Here is a 25,848-nt window from a genome sequence, read left to right as displayed (position 1 = left end):
ACCATATGAACCTAGAATCTTCCCCTAACAACCATGTATCCACCTAAGGATTTCTTCTGTCTCCTTATAGGCATTCTGCTACCTTCCTGATTTAACAAGTTTATTTTCAGATTAAAAATAATATGAAAATAAATCTTCAGTGAAATTCTGCAGCACAGATCTCACAGCCCAAGTGGGGGAAGGGGATACAAAGGTGGCTTTAAGTCAGCTTTGTACCTCCTAATCATGAGCAGCTCTGCGGTGAGGCTCCTGGCGTAATTTAGACAGCTCTGGGGGCCTAAATGAAGGCAGCTTCTTGGCACTGCAGTGATGCCTGGAATCCACAGCACTGGTGAACCAGTGGGCAAAGAGAAAGGGGTTGCTTTCAAGGAACATGAACAGTTCACTTATTTTTTTTCTTCTCAGTAACTAAGCAGAGAATGCCTTATCTAGTTGAGCTGTGAGAAGTGTAAATTTAGATATGTTAAGCAAACTATTTCTTATGTATAATTCCATTTTCTATCTATTTTTAATGTTATTTTTATTAAGATTATTGCTGCATGGGCAATTTCACACTGATTTCCTTTAAGAAAGGTGGTGAAGGGTAAAGAGTTTCTGGAACCTACATGTCCTTCTCAGTCTCCACCTGGGGTAAAGACAATGGTGTTCTCTCCCAATGCAATGTGTCCACCACAGCCTGTTGGATAAACACATGACAAAAGACTGAGGAGGAGAGGACAGATGGTAGCGGTATTGGTCACAATCACACAGTAGAGCATTGCTTGCATTTTGGATCAGTACATTGTTGCAGGAACAATTAATTCTGAGTGCATTTCTTAAAATTCAGACATCTACCTTTCTGACTGTCTACAAGTCAGGTAGATGTTTAAATCCAATAAAATCATCATCATCATGTTCCCATTACGCTTCTGATGTTTAGGGCAGCGACAAAGCTCCTCCACTCCTGTCTGTTTCTGGCAAATTTTTAAATGGTTTCCCAGCTGTGCCCCTGTAAAAAGGTCCCAGTTATTTGTGGGGCTAAAATATGAGCCCAACACTGAGTTCAAGTGAGCCTCTTTTGAAAATCAATGCATAAATGTCTAACTAACTCACAAAAACAGGTCAGATTTGTCCTTAGGGTAACGCTACTGATTTCAGTGACCTTTCATAAGGATCCCACTTCAAACCATAATTTACTCTTTTATATTTTGAGCTTAATTTATTATGTTAAACATTCTACTCCATGTACTGTGAGCTAAATTGAGTACAAGGTGCGAACCAAAAATTACAAGTATGAGATTTAACATATTTTCTAGTGTGAATAAATTGAACTGTCTTGTCAAGCTTGAACGAAATAGAAGTGTTGCAACTGTTAGGCCTCAAACTTCCGTATACTTCAAAATGTAAGCCTTGCAAAAACAAAGCTTAAGCTTGTGGCCAGGATGCGCTCCAACCAGATAACAATTTATGCTGACTCCTATGTACTTATCAACCCCAAATTACCCACATTCAAGATCTAATTGGCTACAGAAAATAAATAGGCCTAAATTATACAAACAACTAACAATTGGACATAAAAATTAAATATGCATCAATTATACAACTAGGACAACCACATAAACAATGTGGCCCACCCTGATTGGTTGGTCTGTTCTAAATCATGGCCGTCAAATCAGATAAAAAGAACGAAGGAACGGGACTATGTGTGTGTGTTTTCGGTTCCCACACACCCCTGAACCGAAGGGACGTGCACTTCTTGACTGTCTGTACCTGGCCAATGCAGAAAGCGGCTGACTGAAGAGTAATGTATTTTTGGACAAATGCAGGGTAAATCTACGGAGTAAAAGAAGTCTGGTCGCTCGAGCTGAATTGATCACAGTTGTATCGATACTGTAGCATAAAATCAATAGTAGGTGGCTGATGTATAATAGCTTTGCATGTATTTGTGCTTGTCTTTTAAGTAGTCCAAGAGGATGCATGTAGTGCTGTCGTTTATCAGCTTTATGTTGCCTTTGAAATAGTTTGTCACCAGGAATATAGAGCTGGTGAATAATAGCTTTAATTATGCTTGTCTTCGGGGCTTTTATTATGACCTGCCAGGACCAGCATATGTATAGTCACTGTTCAGAAACTCGCAAATGGTCCACAATATTACATGTACTTGCGCTTGTCTTCAATATAATCTGCCTTTTGTATTAATTCTTATTCAGTGCTGGTCTTTGGTTTTCCATTTCTTGTTTTGTCTATGCTGTTATTATAGTCAAAAATAATTAAAAGGCTTTCTTGAGAAATAATTAGTAGTTCTTACTTATTTTATGCAGACACCACTTAACCTCATTACATCTGTGTTGGGTGGTGGGAAGTAGCAAACACCCTGGGGTGAAATAGGGCCCCAAGGCGTGCCTCCTTCTTCCTTTATCTCATCTAGTATTAATTATACTTGTTTAAAAATTGAATGATAGTTGATAACACACAGAAATAAAACCTCAATGACAACATCTAAACTGTGGATTGTGGACAGATTAGAAAGGCTCCTTTCAGTTCTATTAAGATCCATCTTCTCTGTGTGTTCTCAGGGAGCTTTAAATCCTCCACTTATTCACAAATGAGATTAGAAAGCCTCCATCCAGAGTAACAATGGAAGCCTCTATATTTAAAAGTAACACTCTGTAAAGTCCTCACAGAAGACTACATATTTACTGTACAATAAATAGGAATGAAATAGTATATGGAAAAAATCATGTTCATGCACAGTAACTACTTTTTAAACCTTAACATCTGAGCTATTTTTTAACAAATAAAGTAGCTCTGTGCCCTTGTCAACATCCTGGCCATTAATTGTCATGTATCAGACCTCAGTTTTAAACTTGTGAGGATGTAGACAAACACCAATAAGACATTTAAAACCACAAATTTGTTTGCACTTTCTGAAGCCCAAAAATAATCCCAAGCAAAATTTCATTTAAATTACAGGCAGTACAATCCAGACATCCTGTAGTCTCTATACTGAAAACATATAGATTCAATTTATTTTATATAGCAAGAGTTTGTTGTCAAACTATTTACACAAGATAGCTTGATCAAGCCACACTCTTTGTTTATTTGTTCCTTGTTAGCTTTTATATAAATTCTGACTGCCCCTGTTCTCTAGAATAAGGAAGGGCATTAAACCTCTTCCACCAAGAATGCACATGAAGAAGGCATCTAGAATTTGGCAATGGAGCTGTGGAGCACAAAGAGGGTACTGGTTTGTATTTTCCATGGCTCCAGAAAATTTTGTCTATAAAAATGGGAGGTAAGGCCATGGCTCTGCCACCTCTGCACACCAGCAAGAGAGGTCTGGCTAGACATTTTTGTTACGCCAAGTACGACTTCTCAGCATGATTCCTTTAGAACCCGGAAGAAATGATGTCTTACAACAACATAATGCCTTCTGACAATGGAAACAAGCAAGCAACTTCATGCTTTCTCCTATGCTGCCCTTCATGCTTAGGAGGAGCTCTTCATAAACATCTGCAAAACTAGCTCATTATCCTTTATATAACTGTCCTCACAACTCTCCTTTCCTGCAATGCCTACAAAACACTTGACAATGATTAAGCTGGTGATGTGCTAAGACTACTGCCTACCATGCTGAAAAATACAGCCTCATCATTTCCTTGACCTCCCTGTCTTTCTCTCTGTATCCAGCTGTTGTCTCTTGTATTATACTTTGTAAGCTTTCTGGGGCAGAGACCATCTTTTTGTCCTGGGTTTGTATAGCATCTGGCACAGTGGGGTTTTGTTCCATAACTAGGGCTCCTAGGTGCTGTAATAAAATAATACAAATATAATAATAATAATAAATAATAATAATGGTCTTATGCTGATGGCCTTTTCTCCCCTCCCCAGTATGGATTTGCCTTATAAGGGACATAATTTAACCCTTCCAATAAACAGCAAATATTATTATTAAAGCTGATTCAATAGACTGGCTTACTCAAATGTTCCATGGTATCTGGAGCTCTGTGTATAGGTTTTAGGTGTGATAGGGCTATAACTTATCATTTTTCCATATATGTAATGTCCACTGAAGTAGATCAGAATTTTATGTAAAATTCAATAGAAGGAGATAGCCTTAAAATAACTTTTGAAGCCAAACACAAACCACATTTCCTCTCAGTGTTTTACGGACAAACTACAAATTCTGATCCACACCATGTGTGTTAAGGGAAAATGAGAATTCTTCACAAAAACTGTTTCACTTGTAAAGAAGGGTATGGCTGAAAAATTGCATGACATCCAGGCTACAGATACTGAACAATCAAATAAAATAGTTTTAATAATTTTATGATAAATTCCAAGGCACTTATTTAAAACCTCTAAAATTAATAGTTCAATTGATGAGGAATGTGGTAGATGTTGAACCTGGATTTAATGGCCAAAACTGTGTCAAGACAAATAATTCCAGATCTTAGGTGCACATCCTCTAAAGAATTATGATCCAGAGTTCTTACACTGATAAATACATCACCAGACCAAATGTCCTGGACCAGAGGTCTTGACACAGTAAGTGAAATGCAAACAGATGGTTAAAACAAGGAACAGAAGAATTGTTCTGTGCATCATACTTTAAAACATTGGCCCTAATCATCAGATGTGCCAAACTCAAGCCCCAACACTAAGCCACCTTTCCTTCCAAAAATAATGTATGCATTTGAAATTTTGTCCTTTGTCTCTATGGGTGAAATGCTGTCCTTGATATCAATGAGAATTTTGCCATTGAGAACAGTGGGGCCAGGATTTCACCCCATGTACCTTGGTTTACCCACCTGTATAATGGGGATAATAATACTTTACCAACAGGGGGGTTGTGAAACTTATGACCACAATGGGTGCCTAAATTTAAGCTTCTAAATCCATACATAGCCCATGAAATAAAATTGGATTCATTTTCAGATACGCCAAGAACCGAGAATCCCAGGGATATAGAGCACATGGAACTCTTTGGATGAAAGTTGCCAAGTGCAAATCATTCCAAGTAAGCCAGCAGATTCTTTATAGCCTGATTTCAACTGTCCTTAATTTCCAATTTTCCTTTGCAGCTTTAATTATACTTTGCTAAAACATAATGAAACTTAGTGTCATGTTCAACTTTACCGAATCACCAGAGAGAGCCTGTGAGCTGTCATTCATGTAACATGCTAAAGTCTTTTTAACACAAGGTAGGTACGTTTGCTATTCCTATAATTTGTCATGAAGGTAAATATTTTTGTCACTTCATTGGGAGAGATATATGATGTCTCAAGGGTTGTGATATAACTGTCAAAGAAGAGAAAGAGCTCAAGTTAATCTTAATATTATGGCAGTATATCTTTCTTTTGCTTGTCTGGCAGAAATAAATATGCTGATGTCTCCTGAATTCTGTTACAAATGATTACTGATAAATATTTATGTCCTTAGAATTATTGGGCTAAATTTAATCATGATGTAACTGGGCATTACTCTAGCTGTGTGAATGGTTAGCTTGAGCCATGTTTTTTCTTTTTATAAACTAGTCACATTTTTATGATGGTCAAACATTGTTATGTACTTTAGGCCTTGATATTAAGAGTATTTAAAACTTTGTCATTAATGTTACATTTCATAACTTCTTTGGCAGTTTTCTCTTGAAACAACAAATAAGAATTGGGAATGATAATAAATAAATATTGCTAGTTCAAACATACAGCAAATCACTAACAAAATTGAAATACCTGACATTTCATTGGCTGCTAGAAATGAAAACAGAACCAACATTGGGTTTCCAAAAGGCTACTTTATCTTCCGAGAGGGAATGGTAAGCTGCAGTTTTGCCTGTTCCTACTTTCAAAATCCCACACCCTACTCTAAAGCCCAGTATGGCAAACTCAGCAGGATACAAAGTATAACTATACGGCTGTTGACATAACACAAATCAGGTCCTGACATTTTTCTTTAAAACACAGAAACAAAATAGCACTTTCTGAATTTTTTGATTATAAATTGTTATAATAGTGATAGAGTTTCTAGGAGAACTGATGGGGAGGACAGCTGTAAAATAAGGAGTACTTGTGGCACCTTAGAGACTAACCAATTTATTTGGTTAGTCTCTAAGGTGCCACAAGTACTCCTTTTCTTTTTGCGAATACAGACTTAACACGGCTGCTACTCTGAAAGATGTAAGATAAAGTCTGGAAATGTCTGGGACTCACTGTTGATCAAGATGGGATTTGGAGGACAGGAGATGAAACAGGAGTTCAGAGTAGGAGAGAAGATGCACAAGGATGCATGGGGAGAGAAGTATATGGTATTGGACTAATTAACATAGATCCTTCTGGTGGTGTTTCTATAGATATAGCAAGTTACAATATGTTTTTGCACATTTTTCTTTCTGGCTCTGTGTGTGAACCTTACACTGTAGCTGCTCCCAAAGCGAGCCCAAGAATCCACAGAAGATTGGAGATGTATGGATAGAATGCTGCATATGGAGATCAGTATAGTAGGAGGCAGTCAGAAAATTCTGAGACTCTAGGGTAAAAAAGCAGTCCATTGGAAAAGTAACACTAATTCCAGGGACAAAGAGAAAAGACCAAAAAACCGGGACAAAATACAGAATAAACCAATGGTTAGAACAAACTGACTGCAATGAAAAACTGTAAAAAACAAAGCATAAAAGCTGGTGCTTCAAAAGCAGTGGACTAGCAGATGTGGGCTAGCTTTTAGAATTGCAAATACTCACTAAGCTGAATATTCCTGCAGGCACAAATGATATTGCACGCAAAAATGATATTTTATGTGCCAACAACATTTGAATATGCCATCTGCTTAGTGCCACTAAACAAGAAAGAAAAGAAAAGAAAAGAAAAGAAAAGAAAAGAAAAGAAAAGAAAAGAAAAGAAAAGAAAAGAAAAGAAAAGGAGTTCATTCATTTTATGAGCCCCTTTAGCATATTCTGACTCATGATTAAGGGTAACCTTGCTAGGGAATCTGGAATGCACATGGGACTGATAATGGATTTCCAACTCTAGGTTGCTAGTTTGAATCTAGCTCACGTTGGCAGTGATAAAAGTTGTTATCGTCTGATGGCTGATTTAGTAACTTATGAATTAATGGTTTCAGTGGAGTCTCTAGTGACCATCATAAACAAGGCACCAACACAACTGTCATCCCCACTGGTAGTTTCAGTAAAAAGGTCACAGATTTTGTCGTAGATTGAGCTCTGTATCACTCTCCTCCAGGTCAGGTTAGAAGTACTTTAACAGAATGGTGTGGGGAAGCCTGCCGTGCTGATACTGCCTGAGCTGTGGCTGTTCTCTTTAGAGGCATTCAAGCTTTAGAGATGTCAAAACAGCACCTTTCATGAAGGCCACATTAATCTGGCTTTGTTTGTTAAATTGTTCTTACAAATGTTCTGTATTAAAAGAAAATGATCGAAATCTAGTAGAAATATTGCAGATCTGTATCTTTGCAAATCTATCTGAGCTTCCACTGAAGTCAATGAAAAATACAGGTGGTCAGCACCTTTCAAATCAGGCCTGAACTTCAGTTCCGGTGTCTAAATACTGGTTTAGAAATCTTACTTTAGATACCCAGGTTTGAAAATGTTAACATAAATTATTATTATATTCTACACACCAAAATTTTAAATAAAATATAATTGAAGAACAAAGAACTACACAAAAGAAAAACAAAATTATGTTCTTTAGTTAAAGTTTTAGAGCACTGACATATTATCTAGAGATATGTTCCTAGAAAGAAATTATCTTTGAGTTTGAAGTTACCATAGTATTATTCTTAGGACATCAAGCAGCTTCCTGTCAGAGGCCAAATGTCATAGCAGATGTGCGTGTGCACTGCTGTCATGGCTAATACTTTTCAAAGTGGATTTTCACACTACCTTTGCTTAACATGTTCTTTTCTTCCTAGAGATTATTTTGCCACTTTTAAATGGCATTTTAACTAATAAAAGACTGTGACGGGCAAAGTGCTCTCACCATATGTCCTCTTCTATATACAAAAGTATAAATGGAAAAGATAAAACTAAATTTCTAAAGGAAAACATTTTTCAAAGCATCTGTGATGCAGGCTCAATGACACTCTTCCATCAATATCATGGTCAGGTCATCATTTGCAGTTGTAGGAAAGAGAAACCATACAAAAGTGGTTAAAACAATTAGAAATACGGACAGAAAATAACAAAATGAGATTTAATTTGGAGAAAAATAAAAAAGAGTCCAGTTTTCTATATGCATGCACTACTCTTACTGCACACTTACGCACAGGGTTTTATACATTAATTTACTGATGGATTTAGATGGCTACATTATGTGATAGTTAACATCAATCTAATCTTTGCAAGGAATGTAAGTAAAAAAAATAATCCCCAACCCCCTGCACTTCATCACACAAAAAGCTATATCATAAAACAATTTCTTTTCTATAAGAATATAAATTTGATTAATTGGTAGGGAAATACCTGAACTGTGATTAAAATTATGATGATATTGTAAAAGGACATGGTGATTTTACTGGAATTAATGTATGATGCTTTACTTCATCATGCCTTACTCAAAAATAATCACATAACAGTAATAAAGGAATGTTAGGTTAGATAACATTACTAAGCACGCACTCACAAATTAGAAATGGTCTGAAATGAAAATTCTGTCAGCCACAATGTAAGAATAAGGTTAACTAGAGGAGATACAAATGCATTACAGACTTCATTAGGTCTATCACCATCAAACTGTTCTGTTGGTTTCGTGATAGAGTCATTAATAACAAATGTAGATCAGCCACTTCCAGAGATTTTAATTCACTGATATTTAGTCTGGCAAACTACCTTTTCTGGAAACATGTTTTCACCTTTATGGCCCAAACTTCTAAATTCTTACCCAGACAAATAGGCCTTACAAATTCTGGTGAATTCAGCACAAAACCTGTCCATATAATTAGCTGGAATTTTATTTGCTTATTTGAATGCACTTGGGCAAGCAAAGTGTTAGACACATGAGTAGCAGAAATCAAAACACTTGCATAAACCACCACAAATGTATTTGGGAGACAATTGACACTGGAAGAGTTTTCACCGCCATTTTGGAAAGCTCTATTATATATAGAATGGATTTGTCAAACAAGAATGTTTGTTTATAATCTGCCTACATAAAACAAAGATTATTTTTCATAAAGTTCATAAAGGTTAAGTGGTCAAATCAAGGAACAGAAACAATATGAATGTGACTTAAGTGACCAACACACACCACAAGTAGCGAATAACAAATACGACCAGTTCATAACCAAACTATAGGGTACAATTATTTGCACAAACTATTTGCTGAACAATTTTGAATAACAAACAAATAAATAAAAATTGTGATTTGTTTGCACAAAGTTCATTAAAAAAAAGAAAAAGGGCAAAGTTCAAAATGGTCACAATGAATAATTTGAAGCTGATTCCTTAATTTGTAGATTATAAAGCCAAAAGGGAATATTGTGATCATCTAGTCTGATTCACATGGTAATCCTGGTATTCCCAATGTAATCAATAAGACTGCTCATGAAAACAAGCATACTCATATGAGTATGGATTAGTGGCATCAGGCCTCAAACTGTATCCAATTAAATCCTCTGGAAAGGAAAAGAAAACTTCTACAAGCATCTTAAAAGCGTAAAAGCCAGAATTAATGACTGTGGCCTTTTGTGTTGCACCATATGGTGGATGTAATCAATTCTTTAAAAACTGGAGGTTTAGATTTAGGGGAATATTTATCAATGTATCAGTTTTTCTATTTTAAAAACACTTCTTAGGAATAGAGAGTTTGGGGAAAAGTATTAAGATAAAAGTGAACTATTAAATAATAGGGTCTAGAAAATAGGTGAATAATCTAAATTTATTAATTTTTTAACAGCTGGATTATTTTCTCTTCTTTCTTTCTTTTCTTTTTTGTCACTTGCTGCCTAAATCAGTCAAATGGATGGAGAAAAGAGAATAACTGGAACAATTTTAGCCATAGTTTTATCACAGTCCACTAAAGTTATTTAACAGTTCTAAAGTTAACCTTACACTTTTAGCCTTCTCAGATAATGATTAATGAACAAAGGCTTTAAGAAATGTTCACCTGTCTGTTCTATTCAGGTTCTTATACTATGCCCATCATTGTGGTATCTTACCACCTACTAGGACATTGCTGTAGTGACATGGAAAAGAACAATTTGAGGTACATATTTAAACTTTTCATTTACCCATCACTTCAGACATTAAATTATCAAAGTAAAGAAAATATTGAGGAAAAATAAGTCATATTTTAAAATCAGAGAGATTAAAATTGGGAATGCAAAATGTTTGAGAAAATGTGCCAATAAGACACCATTATGGTGAAAAGTCAATTTCCTCCGTTAATCCCCCAAAAGTAATGTGTGTCACTTATTCTTTGTAAAGTAGGTTGAGTGTATTGTGTAGAATGAAGTCAGGTTCTTATAATTAGGTGAAAAGAAAAAGGTGTATGAAAAACCCAATTGATATGCAAAATAACTTACAATAATCTAAAATGAAATGAAAAACAAATCTCAGAATGCAAAATGCATAGATTAATAGCTATGATTAGTACATGTTTATTTTTAATTCACACAGTCATAACATTTGACCATGGGAATGACAGCAGAGAATGAACAGCTATGACTGTTAGAATTCCTGAAGACACAGAATTGCGTAGAAGGGACACAATGAAAGAAGGGGTTGTGAAGGGGTTTCTATAATTCCAAGCAGCAACCTGTTCTGGTTTAGCCCTTAAAATTTTGTTCTGGGTACAAACGTAACAAAAACAATTAGAACAGTAATAAAAGCAATTGTCCAGACTGCTGTTCCAGCTGTTTCACCACTGCAGTCCTAGGTGCAATGTTTCCAGGATGAAAGGGAAGCCCAAATTGCTAGGGCTTCCTCCTAACAGTAACCAACAGCCACTCCACTTGTTTCACCACCATGCCTCCCCAATTGACATAATTTCTGGAGGGGACAATTTAATAGATCACATTTATTTTTTGAGGAAGTGGTTTAATTTTATTTGTTATTGTGATTCCAAAATGAAGAGACATCAGCATCTAGTAGTTCTCCCCTAGAAAATGCAAAGTCTCCCCTACACCAGACCAGATCCTTAACCCTTGCTCCAGCCCCTTTGTGCTACTCCGGTGGCACAAATGTGATGGAAAACTGCCCTGAGAAGGTAGGTGGGGATTATTTTTCACCAAGGAATCCACAAGTGGCCTAGCCAGCCTTATGTGACCTCCTTCAATACTTTTCCAAATCACTGGGAACATGTGGAGTTTGTGGTCAATACCGTATTTGTTCTAACAATCTTGGACTGATGGCACTGGGCCATTAACAGGGGGATAGCAGTGCCCGTATAAATTAAAGCAGCCGTCAAACTGCTCTAACTTTTGGTAAGGGTCAAATTAGCTTCCAGCTACTCCAAGGTTCTGAGGAGTGCAAAGACGGCTTAAAGCCATCTTTGTCCAACCCCTCTGGTACTACACCAATGCATATGGGTAACCTTAAGGATCTGGGCCACCACATGGTATTATCTTTGGAGAATTCTTTTGTGATTTAGTGCTGATTGAAAGATTTCTTTAAAGCCTTTTCTAATGGATAATAGAGTTAATACAAATGCACTTTGGGAAACATTTTGGAAAAAGGAGGAAATGATTTTGTGAAGGCTGATTTATCAAAAATGTGTGTCTGTGTGAAACTGTTTGCAGATTTGGAAAATTAGAAGTAGCCTTGGCCATATGAGCAGGTGAAATTGAATTTATCACACAGTTCTGCAGTTTCTCACTTGGTATCATCAACAGATACACGAACTTTAAAATGTAGGGACTAAAGTTTAGGGTACATCTACACTACAGCTGGGAACTGTGCTTCCCAGCCCAGGCAGCCAAATACACACTAGCTCTGCTCGAGCGAGCACACTAAAAATATTTTTACAGTGTTGCCAGTAGGTAGGATAGGCAGTGGCTTAGGCTACCCACCCGAGTAAGTATCAGGGAGTATGGGTGGTTTTGACTCCTGGTTACACTGATATTTTTAGTGTGCCAGTTGGAGCAGAGCTAGCATGTCTTTCTAGCTGGGAAGCATGTTCCTAGCTGCAATGTACACATACCCCATGTTACACAAAGTGTCCCTATAGATCTTTCCCTGTCTATAAACATGCCTCCTTGTTGAATCTGATACTATATAGATTTAAAAGGAACCAAAGGTTGATGATAAGAGTAGTAAAATCAACATTTTATTTTAGCCACTTTTCTTCACATGTTGTGATCTCAGTTTATAAAAGAGCCAATTTTGATATTAATGCTACTTGTTAATTAGTATATGGGAGAAAAATCTCAGTTAAGATATTTTAAATAGAGGCAACAAGTTACAGGACCATTTGAAACCTGCTTTTTGGACCTTTTGTCTCTCCTTTCATGGGGTACTGACCTTATACCAACCATATACATGTTGAATAATTGGTATGGCTGTAGCAAAGGTCTCCATGTTTTATATCAGCTGATCACTGGACTAGTAATTAAAATTAACTGTCTTAACAATGGCTTTTAATATGCTAACATATATTTAAGATCTTCTTTCTGATTCCATTTCCTGAGAAAAGGTGGAAGAATTTTAAAGAGTGGTCTTTTATTGGCTTTTCATCTACTAATAACCATCTTCCTAAAAAATCTGCAATAGCATATTGCTTTATCTGCTGTAAATGGGCTTCTAATGAATGGAACATTTTCCACTACCAATCAGTTTTATTGTCCTTCTCTCCCATTTAAATGTGGATCCAGTGCTAATTTATTCTCAAGTCTAGATTTTTCTCCCTCTCCCCACACCTTTTTAATGTGTCTGTATGACAGCTTTTATTTTATTTTTTATTCCAAAAAACTTCATTATATTTAACAACAGATGAATTTAAGAATAATATACAGAAGGCATCAGCTGATCACTGGACTAGTAATTAAAATTAACTGTCTTAACAATGGGTATCTTCAGTGGGTACCATCTGTCTTTCTAGCAAGTTTGGCTCCATAACTCATAATTATTAGGAAGACATGAGTGAGTACTCAAGCAAAGGACATGAATTGTGCTTTCATAAGAAGCATTAGAATTTTTATTCAAGCCATAGAATAAGAAGTTTTTTTTTCTCTTGAACTTGTAACAGACAATGGTATTTATGACCAGAGCAACTGGAGTTCAAGTCATAAACATTTAGGAGTGGCGTATTTGTTATAAATTTCCCTAAATGCGATATGCATAAACCTTGGACTGAAAATTAATGACTACAATAACAAAATTGTTCAGTACTGTTAAAGTGACACTAATTGTACTGAAAATTGTACTTACTAACTTGACTGGTGTATCTTGTGCAAGGGCTAAAAAAGCTTGTCTGCCTGGTTTTAAATAAATGGCATATGTCAGCACGTGCAATGCACTCAGCACAAATAAGTCCAAGATACCTTTTTTACATTTTAATAGTATTGTATAATGACAGATATGTAACTGTGATATACAAATTCAGTGAAAGAGACCCAGCAAACAACTTCTTAGAAGTTGAGGCTAGAGGGGAATACTAGTCAAGGACAGGCTGGGATCTAAGAGGAGCCGGAGTGACTGTAGGACCACTGCATAACATTTGACACCTCCACCTAAACATTAACTCTACCCTCTGATTTAAATCGCCCTTGGTAATTAAAGCTAATGTTATTCTGACATACTATGAATGTATTTTCTTTTTAAAAAGTTGGAAATACTTAAATAGACACTGATTTTTAACATTTCAGAAATATTATTGCTCCCTTGCTTGCTAAGGCTTGACGTAATTCACAAAGCTAAAACAAAGACATTTTATCTCTATCAGGATCATAAAAAAATACTGAAAATCTATTTTAGAACCCAAAAGTTAGCTCAGTAGAAGCCATTTAAAAATCAACATTTCCCAGCTAATATTTGCCATTTTATGACAGGTATCTTCTAATGTATGCATGTAGCTAATTTAGGTACAGTGTTAAAAAACAAACAAATACCAATATGTAATACATAAAAGATTGTCTGCAGGACTGTACATGCCAAAAAATTTAATCAGAAAGTATTATTTGTCAGCAGGAACCAATTACAATATAAAAAGCATCATCATTTCTAGATGATTCCAATCAATTTGTGAATATTTGCTTTCCCCCATCTGTCCTCACTAGCAGATATGGCTGAAAGTGGTAGGATGAAGCAAGCCTCTCTGCAAGGTCTCAAGTAGCAGAGAGGTAGCCATGTTAGTCTCTAGCCACAAAAACAATGAAGAGTCCGGTGGCATGAAAGCTTATGCTCAAATAAATTTGTTTGTCTTTAAGGTGCCACCAGACTCCTCATTGTTTTTGCAAGGTCCTGTGCTCTGAAGCTTTGCTCAAGAATTTATTGCTGCGTTTAGGAGCCCCACAGCAGGATAGATTCAAACACAGCACAAAGAAATATATATGTGGTGAGGAGTACAGGGAATATAACCAAACCTTTTGCAAATCACAGAAACACTTCTGATTTGGTGTGGATTAAAAAAAAAACAGAAAGACGGAATCATAGAATTGTAGGACTGGAAGGGATCTCAAGAGGTCATCTAGTCATGCACTCATGGCAGGACTAAGTAATATCTAGACAAACCCTGACACGTATTTGTCCAACCTATTCTTAAAAATCTCCAGTGATGGAGATTCCACAACCTCCCAAGGCAATTTATTCCAGTGTTTAACCACCCTGACAGTTAGGAAGTTTTCCCTAATGTCCAACCTAAACTTCCCTTGCTGCAATTTAAGCCCATTACTTCTTGACTTATCCTCAAAGGTTAAGGAGAGAATTTCCCCCCCTCTCTTTGTAACAATCTTTTATGTACTTGAAAACTGTTATGTCCCCTCCTCAGTCTTCTCCAGACTAAACAACATTTTTTCAATCTTCTCTCATTAGTCATGTTTTCTAGACCTTTAATCATTTTTCAGAGTAACAGCCGTGTTAGTCTGTATTCGCAAAAAGAAAAGGAGTACTTGTGGCACCTTAGAGACTAACCAATTTATTTGAGCATAAGCTTTCGTGAGCTACAGCTCACTTCATTGGATGCATCCGATGAAGTGAGCTGTAGCTCACGAAAGCTTATGCTCAAATAGATTGGTTAGTCTCTAAAGTGCCACAAGTACTCCTTTTCTTTAATCATTTTTGTTTCTCTTCTCTGGACTTTCTCCTATTTCTCCACATCCTTCCTGAAATGTGGTGCCCAGAACTGAACACAATACTCCATTTGAATCCTAATCAGTGCGGAGGAGAGCACTGTCTCACTTACAACACTGTCTTGCTTCTCATGTCTTGCTTACAACACTCCTGCTGATGCATCCCAGAATGATGTTTGCTTTTTTTATGCAATAGTGTTGTATTGTTCACTTGTATTTAGTTTGTGATCCACTATGACCCCCAGATCCCTTTCTGCAGTACTCCTTCCAAGGCAGTCATTTCCCATTTTGTATGTGTGCAACTGATTGTTGCTTCGTAAGTGGAGTACTTTGCATTTGTCCTTATTGAATTTCATCCTATTTACTTCATCCTATTTCTCCAGTTTGTCCAGCTCATTTTGAATTTTAATCCTATCCTCCAAAGCACTTCCAACCCCTCCCATCTTGGTATTATCTGCAAACTTTGTAAGTGTACTCTCTCTGCCATTATCTAAATCATTGATGAAGATCATGAACAGAACCAGACCCAGAACTTATCCCCGTGGGACCCCACTTATTATGCCCTTCCAGCTTGACTGTGAACCATGGATAACTACTCTCTGGGAATGGTTTTCCAACCAGTTATGCACCCACATTATAGTAGCTCCATCTAGAGTGTATTTCTTTAGTGTATAAGTAGGTCATGTGAGACAGTGATCAATAGCCTTGCTAAATTCAAGATATACCACATCTCCCGCTTCCCCCCATCCACAAGGCTAGTTACTCTGTCAAGGAAAGCTATTAGGTTGCTTTGACACAATTTGTTCTTGACAAATCCATGCTGACTCTTACTTATCACATTATCTTCTGGGTGTTTGAAAATGGATTGCTTAATTATTTACTCTATTATCTTTCCGGTTACTGAAGTTAAGATGAATGGCCGGTAATTCCCAGTTGTCCTTAAGAACATAAGAATGGCCCTACTGGGTCAGACCAAAGGTCCATCTAGCCCAGTATCCTGTCTTCTGACAGTGGCCAGTGCCAGGTGCCCCAAAGGGAATGAACAGAACAGGTAATCATCAAGTAATCCATCCCCTGTTGCTCATTCCCAGCTTCTGGCAAACAGGGGCTAGGGACACCATTCCTGCCCATCCTGGCTAATAGCCATTGATGGACCTATCCTCCATGAATATATCTAGTTTTTTTTAACCCTGTTGTGATCTTGGCCTTCACAACATCCTCTAGCAAGGAGTTCCACAGGTTGACTGTGTGTTGTGTGAAGAAATACTTCCTTTTATTTGTTTTAAACCAGCTGCCTATTAATTTCATTTGGTGCACCGCCCCGCCCCCCATTACTTGCTGCATGCAGCCCTCCCCGCACCCCCCTGCCCCAGCTCACCTCTGCTCCATCGTCGCCCACAACCACTTGGCACCCTAGGTGACCACCTAGCTCGCCTAGTGGTTGTACTGGCCCTGTGTGCACACACTATTCAATATGTGGGAGTACCATAGATTTATATAGAGGCAACATGATATTTTCTGTCCTATTTTCTATCTCCTTCTTAATTATTCCCAGCATTCTGTTTGCTTTTTTGACTGCCACTGCACACTGAGTGAATGTTTTCAGAGAACTACCCCCAATGACTCCAAGATCTCTTTCTTGAGTGGTAACAGCTAATTTAGGCCACGTCTACACTACCCACTGGATCATCAGGTAGTGATCGATCCCCAATCGCTCTGCCGTCGACTCCGGAACTCCACCACGGTGAGAGGTGGAAGCAGAGTTGACGGGGGAGTGGTGGCCATCAATCCAGCATCGCAAGGACACCAAGTAAGTAATTCTAAGTCGATCTAAGATATATCAAGTTCAGCTACGCTATTCTCATAGCTGAAATTACGTATCTTATATCGATCCCCCCCCCCAGTGTAGACCAAGCCTTAGACACCATCATTGAATATGAATAGTTGGGATTATGCTTTCCAAAGTGCATTACTTTGCATTTATCAACATTCAATTTCATCTGCCATTTTGTTGCCCAATCATCCAGTTTTGAGAGATCCTGTTGTAGCTCTTCGCAGTCTGCCTGAATCTTAACTATCTTTAGTAATTTTGTATCAGCTGCAAATTTTGCCACCTCACTGTTTACGCCTTTTTCCAGATCATTTCTGAATATGTTGAATAGGACTGGTCCCAGAACAGACTCCTGGGGGACACCACTATCAACCTCTCCATTTTGAAAACTGACGATTTATACCTACCCTTTGTTTCCTATCTTTTAACCAGTTACCAATCCATGAGAGCACCTTCCCTCTTATCCTGTGGCAGCTTACTTTGTGTAAGAGCCTTTGGTGAGTGACCTTGTCAAAGGCATTCTGAAAATCTAAGGACACTATATCCACTGGATCCCCTTGGTCCACATGCTTGTTGACCCCCTGAAAAAATTCTAGTAGATTGTTGAGGCATGATTTCCCCTTACTAAAACCATGTTGACTCTTTCTCAACAAATTATGTGCATCTATATGTCTGATAATATTGTTCTTTATTATCGTTTCAACCAGTTTGCCCAGTACTGACGTCAGGCTTACAGGCCTGTTATTGCCGGGATCACCTCTGGAGCCCTTTTTAAAAACTGGTGTCACATTAGCTATCCTCCAGTCAACTGGTACAGAAGCTGATTTAAATGATAGGTTATAGCTAGTTGTTCTGCATTTTCACATTTGAGTTCCTTCAGAACTCTTGGGTGAATACCATCTGATCCTGATGACTTATGGCTGTTTAATTTATCAGTTTGTTCCAAAACCACCTCTAATGATACGTCAATTTGAGACAGTTCCTCAGATCTGTCACCGAAAAAGAATGGCTCAGGTTTGGGAATCACCCTCATATCCTCAGCCATGAAGACCAATGCAAAGAATTAATTTAGTTTCTCTGCAATGGCCTTTTTGTCCTTGGGTGCTCCTTTAGCACCTCGATAGTCCAGTTGTCCCACTGGTTGTTTAGCAGGCTTCCTGCTTCTGATGTACCTAAAAAAAACATTTGCTATTACTTTTTGAGTCTTTGGCTAACTGTTCCTCAAATTATTTTTTGGCCTTCCTAATTGTATTTTTACATTTAATTTGCCAGTGTTTATGCTCCTCTCTATTTTCCTCACTAGGATTTAACTTCCACTTTTTAAAGGATGCCTTTTTGCCTCTCGCTGCTTCTTTTACTTTGTTGTTTAGCCACGGTGGCTCTTTTTTGGTTCTCTTACTAAAAGAGTTGGTTCTCTTATTTCCTTTTTTACAGATTGGCACTATATTTGCCCTTTTCCAGTCTTCTGGAATCTCTTTCAAAGATAATCGCTCATGGTTCAGATATCTCAACAGTCAGCTCCTTGATTATTCTAGGATGTATTTCATCAGGCTCTGGTGTGTTGAAGACATCTAACTTGTCTAAGTAACTTTTAACTTATTCTTTCCCTATTTTAGTCTCTGATCCTCCCTCATTTTTACTGGCATTCACCATGTTAGATGTCCAATTGCTACTAACCTTTTTGGTGAAAACTGAAACAAAAAAGTCATTTAGCACTTCTGCCATTTTCACATTTTCTATTTCCCCACACACACTCATTGAGTAATGGGCCTACCCTGTCCTTGGTCGTCTTCTTGCTTCTAAAATATTTGTAAAATGTTTTCTTGTTACCTTTTACGTCTCGAGTTAGTTTAATCTTGTTTCGTGCCTTAGCCTTTCTAATTTTGTCCCTACATACTTGCATTATTTGTTTATATTTATCCTTTGTAATTTGACCTAGTTTCCACTTTTTGTGGGGACTCTTTTTTGAGTTTCAGACCATTGAAAATCTCCTGGTTAAGCCAGGGTGGTCTCTTGCCATACTTCCTACAAGACAGTTCTTTATTTTTTCCAAGGCAGTTCACCTATCCCTAATTGAGATATGGATAAATGATAATGGAAAGAGACCACACGTTCAATTTCCACTTGTATCTTAGGGCTAAATCTCAACACACATCTTGAAAGGTAAAAGGCAAGAGAGCAGTAAATCACTGTGACACCACACCCAAAATTCATAATATACTTAATAACAGTTTGTTAAATCAATAATATTTCTTTCTTTCAGGATAACTAAGCTAGCAAAGACCAGCTCCCTAAAATGAAACTATCCTTCAACCTCAAGTTAGTTGAATTATAGCATGACATAAAATACTGTCGATTCCTACTCATCAGCTATGACCTGTTATGTTATAGTCAATCACAATTGTCAAAATTAAGGATGAATAATAATAAAAAATTGAAGGGCACTCAAAGCCTAGGTGTGGATGCTTATAGTTTATTCAGATTTATGTGGGTCTTCATTAATAATAGCTGTCATTAAATGGTGTACAGTTCTCCAAGTTGACACACTTTCATATTTTTCTGATACATGCAGAATTCAGCTTTGCTGCAACTGCACTGAAGTCAATGGAATTACAACTGTTTACTCCAAGGCTGAATATGGCTCTGGGTTTTATATTCAGTTACCATTAGTTTAAGTCACATATCATAGATTATAACACTGATTTTATCCTTAGCATAGGTAGCATTCTCATGTAAGTGGGAGAATAATAATAATGATAAAAAGGAGGCTCAAGGCCTGACAACATTTCTATATTATAGGTTCATAGAAGTCAGAGATGGTTGTTCATTCAGTCTATATTTTCTCTTTCTTAATTTCAACCCATTACTCTTACACAGATATTGAAAATTTACTGAGCACCTTCTACCTCTAGAAGGAAGCCTACTTGCCAAGTAATGCTCTGAGCCATGCCCTCTCCCAAGCTATATCCAGTCTCTTAGGCCCACAGACCTCTGTCCGCCACTGGCTGAACTCAGACCTTTCAATTAATGCCACCCCTGATCTTCTCCTCTGCCCCCTCACCCCCTTAAAAATAAAACAACTTGTGCCTGTTCTCTTCTCCCATTCCCAATGAATTAATGCTGGACAGATGCTCTTAAGCCCCTCAAATAAATCAATTGATGCTGGCCTCTCATCATATACTCTCTGCTGGAGTGGCTACAGGACTGCCCACCAAAAAAATCCTCTGGAGTTGCAGAAGGGTTGAGGTACCTTCTCTTCTTGGGCTGTACCCCAATGTATACCAAACCATGGAACAAGGGACTGGAGGAGGAGACCCCAGCTAATGTGAAAGCCACCAGCGGTCGGACCTCTCTCTGCAACCCTAATTTAGGGCTCTTTACTGAGGGTGTGGTGGTGGTGGGGGGCTGCTGACATCATCCCACCAAGCATAGGGTTGTGGAAGATGGCGGATTCTACAACACCTGGGGGCACTTGCAAAGCAATCATTAGAGATCTCTGATTGGGTGGAATGGTGGTGGCAGTAGTGGGGCCTCCACATAAAGAATCTTATGCTGGGGTTGTAGAAGCCCTCTTCTCCATCCACTTTGCTGTGTTGGTGGGGTAGTATATTGTCTATATTTGAGTCACTGCTCATTTCATTTCCATGTCTTCATTGATTAATGACTACTTTTTCTTTAAAAAGAAAAGGAGTACTTGTGGCACCTTAGAGACTAACCAATTTATTTGAGCATAAGCTTTCGTGAGCTACAGCTCACTTCATCGGATGCATACCGTGGAAACTGCAGAAGACATTATATACACAGAGACCATGAAACAATACCTCCTCCCACCCCACTCTCCTGCTGGTAATAGCTTATCTAAAGTGATCACTCTCCTCACAATGTGTATGATAATCAAGTTGGGCCATTTCCAGCACAAATCCAGGGTTTTTCACCCTCCACCCCCCCCCCCCCAACACACAAACTCACTCTCCTGCTGGTAATAGCCCATCCAAAGTGACCACTCTCTTCACAATGTGTATGATAATCAAGGTGGGCCATTTCCAGCACAAATCCAGGTTTTTTCACCCCCCCCCTTTTTCCCCCCCAAAAACCACACACACAAACTCACTCTCCTGCTGGTAATAGCTTATCCAAAGTGACCACTCTCCTTACAGTGTGTATGAAAATCAAGGTGAGCCATTTCCAGCATAAATCCAGGTTTTCTCGCCCCCCGCCCCCCACAAACTCACTCTCCTGCTGGTAATAGCTCATCCAAACTGACCACTCTCCTTACAATGTGTATGATAATCAAGGTGGGCCATTTCCAGCATAAATCCAAGCTTAACCAGAACGTCGGGGGCGGGGAGGGATAGGAAAAAACAAGGGGAAATAGGCTATCTTGCATAATGACTTAGCCACTCCCAGTCTCTATTTAAGCCTAAATTAATAGTATCCAATTTGCCACAAGTACTCCTTTTCTTTTTGCGAATAAAGACTAACACGGCTGTTACTCTGAAACCTGTCGTTATACTTTTTCTTTATTACTTTTTTTCTCCTGATACACTTGTAAAAGCATTTTGTATTTGCTTTACATTTTTGGCTAGCATGATCTCATTTTGCTTTTTTGCTGCCCTTAATTTTTTTCTGAGTCCTTAAAGTACAATTCTACTTGAAAACTGCAAGTAAAAATGGCACTTTCTTACTCAGCAGATCTGCTCTCTGTATATTCATTGTTTCCTGCTACAGTGTGCTTACTCCAAGCATAAAAATAATTTTACTCGATATTTTATTTTATTAGTCTTGTAAGACCTGGATAGCTACACTTATGAGATGACACTTTTTGTCTACTCATCATCTATAGAAAGCTTATTTGGGCCACTGAATATGCAGAATGTATTACCCTCTCAATTACTGTTTTATGTACCATGTGCTGGGCAATAACATGAGAGAACTCCCTAAACTCTCTCTCTCTTTAAAAAAAAAACAACTACTTACAGAGATGCTGCAACTGCAGCTTGCAATCAAACCATGAGCAGACAGACTGGCTTCCTAGTGCCTTCTCCTAACACTTCTCTCTTGCAACATACGCTACTTCCTCCAAGTTCCATGAAGCCAGCTACAGTTACAATTGTACAATCCTATTGAAGACAACTACATCTGCAACCTTTCTGAATGCTAAGTGAGTAGAAAGAAAGATCTTGGAGTCACTGTGGATAGCGCTCTGAAAACTTCAGCTCAATGTGCAGCAGGGTTACAAAAGGCTAACTGAATGTTAGGAAATATTAGGAAAGGGATAGATAAGACAGAACATATCGTATCATCACTGTATAAATCCATAGTGCACCCACACCTTGAATACCGTGTCCAGCTCTGGTCACCCAATCTCAAAAAGGATACAATGGAACTGGAAGAGATTCAGAGAAGGGCAACAAAGACTATGAAGGGAATGGAAAGGCTTCTGTATGGGTATGTCTATGCTGTGTCTTCTTCTAGCAAAGAAGAAACCACAGCTGGCCCATGCCAGCCAACTCAGGCTCGCGGAGCTTGGGCTGCGGGGCTGTTTCATTGTTGTGTAGACTTCCAGGCTTGGGCTGGAGCCCAGACTCTAGTACTCTGTGGAATTCAAAGAGCAGGAACATTACCCTGCAAGGGAACTGAGAAAACTCTCCTGCAGCAGAAACAGTAGGGTGACAGAAAGTGCTAAGAAGCTCTTCAGTGAGCCAGGGGAAGAAGCTTGGATGGAGAGGAGCTGATATACCCGGAGCCCAGGAAGAGGCTGAGGCCAGGGCCCAAGACAAGGTAAGGTAGGAAGTGGACCAGGGAGATAACAAATGGTGTGCATAGTCAGGCCTTGACTGCCTATACAAGCTTCCCTGGATGGGAACCCAGTGGAAAGGGAGGGCCTGGATTCCCCTACCGCCCAACCAAGGAACGTGGAGTGGAATCTGCCCCTACCCTGCCCCCACCAAGGACTAGGACTACTGAAATGCTCTGATACCAGGGGTAATGACTAGTGAGTCCAGACTCAGACAAGGAGTCCAACCTGAAGTTGAAGGACTAGTACTTGTTGGACGACTGGTTTACCCCAGGAATAGGGCTTTATGTGACTTGTCCAGAGGGCTGAGTCACAAGAAGCAGACCAGCACAGAGTCTGAAATGGCTGTCAGCAGCAGACACACCTAAGACAAAGCATAATAGAGTCTGCCTGGTAACTAGCACCATATGGGCAAAGGCTTCCACTGAGTATTTTTCTGACCAGGTAGGTGTTTGTGTCTCTGTGTGAAAAAGACAAACTAGGGTGCAGACACAGAAACAGAGAGCCAGAGGCAAAGCAGGAAATCCAAGCAGCCGTCTATGCGCAGTGTATGATCCTGGGGGGGAGGGGGGGAGAAAAAAGAAAAAAAAAAAAGCTAGAAAGAGCACTTTTTGGTCTGGTGTTGGCTAAAGAAGCTTGGGGCTGTTAGGTAAATTTATTTTGTTTCTGGTTTCTCCTGAATTTGCAACAGCAGGATCTTGTCCATTACTTGTAAATAAGATTGCATCAAAGAAAAGAACAGATTTCAGTTTCTTCTCCCAACTGGAAAAGGATGCCTAACTTTGACTAGTTTCAGAGTAGCAGCCATGTTAGTCTGTATTCGCAAAAAGAAAAGGAGGACTTGCAGCACCTTAGAGACTAACAAATTTATTTGAGCATAAGCTTTTGTGAGCTACAGCTCACTTCATCGGATGCATTCAGTGGAAAATACAGTGGGGAGATTTATATACATAGAGAACATGAAACAATGGGTGTTACCATACACACTGTAAAGAGAGTGATCAGGTAATGTGAGCTATTACCAGCAGGAGAGCGGGGGGAGTGGAGGGAGGGGGGAGAACCTTTTGTAGTGATAATCAAGGTGGGCCATTTCCAGCAGTTGACAAGAACGTCTGAGGAACAGTGGGGGGTGAGGGGATAAACATGGGGAAAAAGTTTTACTTTGTGTAATAACCCATCCACTCCCAGTCTCTATTCAAGCCTAAGTTAATTGTATCCAGTTTGCAAATTAAATTCCAATTCAGCAGTCTCTCGTTGAAGTCTGTTTTTGAAGTTTTTTTGTTGAAGTATTGCCACTTTTAGGTCTGTAATCGAGTGACCAGAGAGATTGAAGTGTTCTCCAACTGGTTTTTGAATGTTATAATTCTTGACGTCTGATTTGTGTCCATTGATTCTTTTATATAGAGACTGTCCAGTTTGACCAATGTACATGGCAGAGGGGTATTGCTGGCACATGATGGCATATATCACATTGGTAGATATGCAGGTGAATGAGTCTCTGATAGCGTGGCTGATGTGATTAGGCCCTATGATGGTGTCCCCTGAATAAATATGTGGACACAGTTGGCAACGGGCTTTGTTGCAAGGATAGGTTCCTGGGTTAGTGGTTCTGTTGTGTGGTGTGTGGTTGCTGGTGAGTGTTTGCTTCAGGTTGGGGGGCTGTCTGTAAGCAAGGACTGGCCTGTCTCGCAAGATCTGTGAGTGATGGGTTGTCCTTCAGGATAGGTTGTAGATCCTTGATGATGCGCTGGAGAGGTTTTAGTTGGGGGCTGAAGGTCATGGCTAGTGGCTTTCTGTTATTTTCTTTGTTGGGCCTGTCCTGTAGTAGGTGACTTCTGGGAACTCTTCTGGCTCTATCAATCTGTTTCTTCACTTCAGCAGGTGGGTATTGTAGTTGTAAGAATGCTTGATAGAGATCTTGTAGGTGTTTGTCTCTGTCTGAGGGGTTGGAGCAAATGCGGTTGTATCGTAGAGCTTGGCTGTCGACAATGGATCGTGTGGTGTGGTCTGGATGAAAGCTGGAGGCATGTAGGTAGGAATAGCAGTCAGTAGGTTTCTGGTATAGGGTGGTGTTTATGTGACCATCTCTTATTAGCACCATAGTGTCCAGGAAGTGGATCTCTTGTGTGGACTGGTCCAGGGTGAGGTTGATGGTGGGATGGAAATTGTTGAAATCATGGTGGAATTCCTCAAGGGCTTCTTTTCCATGGGTCCAGATGATGAAGATGTCATCAATGTAGCACAAGTGGAGTAGGGGCATTAGGGGACGAGAGCTGAGGAAACGTTGTTCTAAGTCAGCCATAAAAATGTTGGCATACCGTGGGGCCATGTGTTGGATCATATTAAAGAAGTTCTGTATTAAAATCACAAATGAGTTTGATTCCCCATAGTTTAAATTCCAGGGTATTACTAATTAAGAGGTCTCTTGGTTTTTGGTACTGTTTCTCTCCCTCTATGTGTGAAACTTGCAAGCTGCTAATTGTGTTAGTACATTCTGAGACAGAGTCTGTTCTCAAAGCAATTCTTTTTAACAACAACTACTCACTCAGAGAGAGACTCAAAGCAATACTCTGTAACAACAGAAACAGCACCCAGAGACTCCCCGCCCTTTTGTTGTATTCATCTCGCTTTGTTAACAATTGTGATTAAAATAGAGATAGAGGATGTATGTGGATGGATGTTTGGTGTGGATAATAACTGAATGATCAGGGAGGTGCCAGCCTAAGAATCCAGTGTCCATCGGCTGAAGAAGGTGTCAAGTGGAAATAACCAGAGGACCCCCCAGAGGTCAGACTGGAATCCACCCAACAGCCTCAAGAATGGGAGAACCAAAGAACAAGATAACATCTGGCAGCACGGAGCCGTCAGGAATGTGCCATCTGCTGATTGATTCAGCAACAGCATGATGAAGCAATTCCCATAGACTGGCATAGGAAGAAATTCCTATAAAAATGGACTCTAGAAAGTGAGAACTTTGGGGTCTGATTCTGCAAACCAACTTCCA

The 25,848-nt window shown here is 38.9% G+C and overlaps 1 protein-coding gene across 1 annotated transcript in view; it reads right to left on the bottom strand.

The window, feature by feature from the left end:
• Nucleotides 1-25,848, bottom strand: part of PCDH15 (protocadherin related 15) — a 672,916-nt gene that overhangs the window by 45,389 nt on the left and 601,679 nt on the right. The window lies entirely within an intron of this gene.

The sequence above is a fragment of the Eretmochelys imbricata genome, chromosome 7 (genome assembly GCF_965152235.1).
Source record: "Eretmochelys imbricata isolate rEreImb1 chromosome 7, rEreImb1.hap1, whole genome shotgun sequence".
In the NCBI taxonomy this organism is placed as follows: domain Eukaryota; kingdom Metazoa; phylum Chordata; order Testudines; family Cheloniidae; genus Eretmochelys; species Eretmochelys imbricata.
The sequence above is the reverse complement of the archived record's forward strand: the minus strand, read 5'-3'. Positions and strand labels throughout refer to the sequence as shown.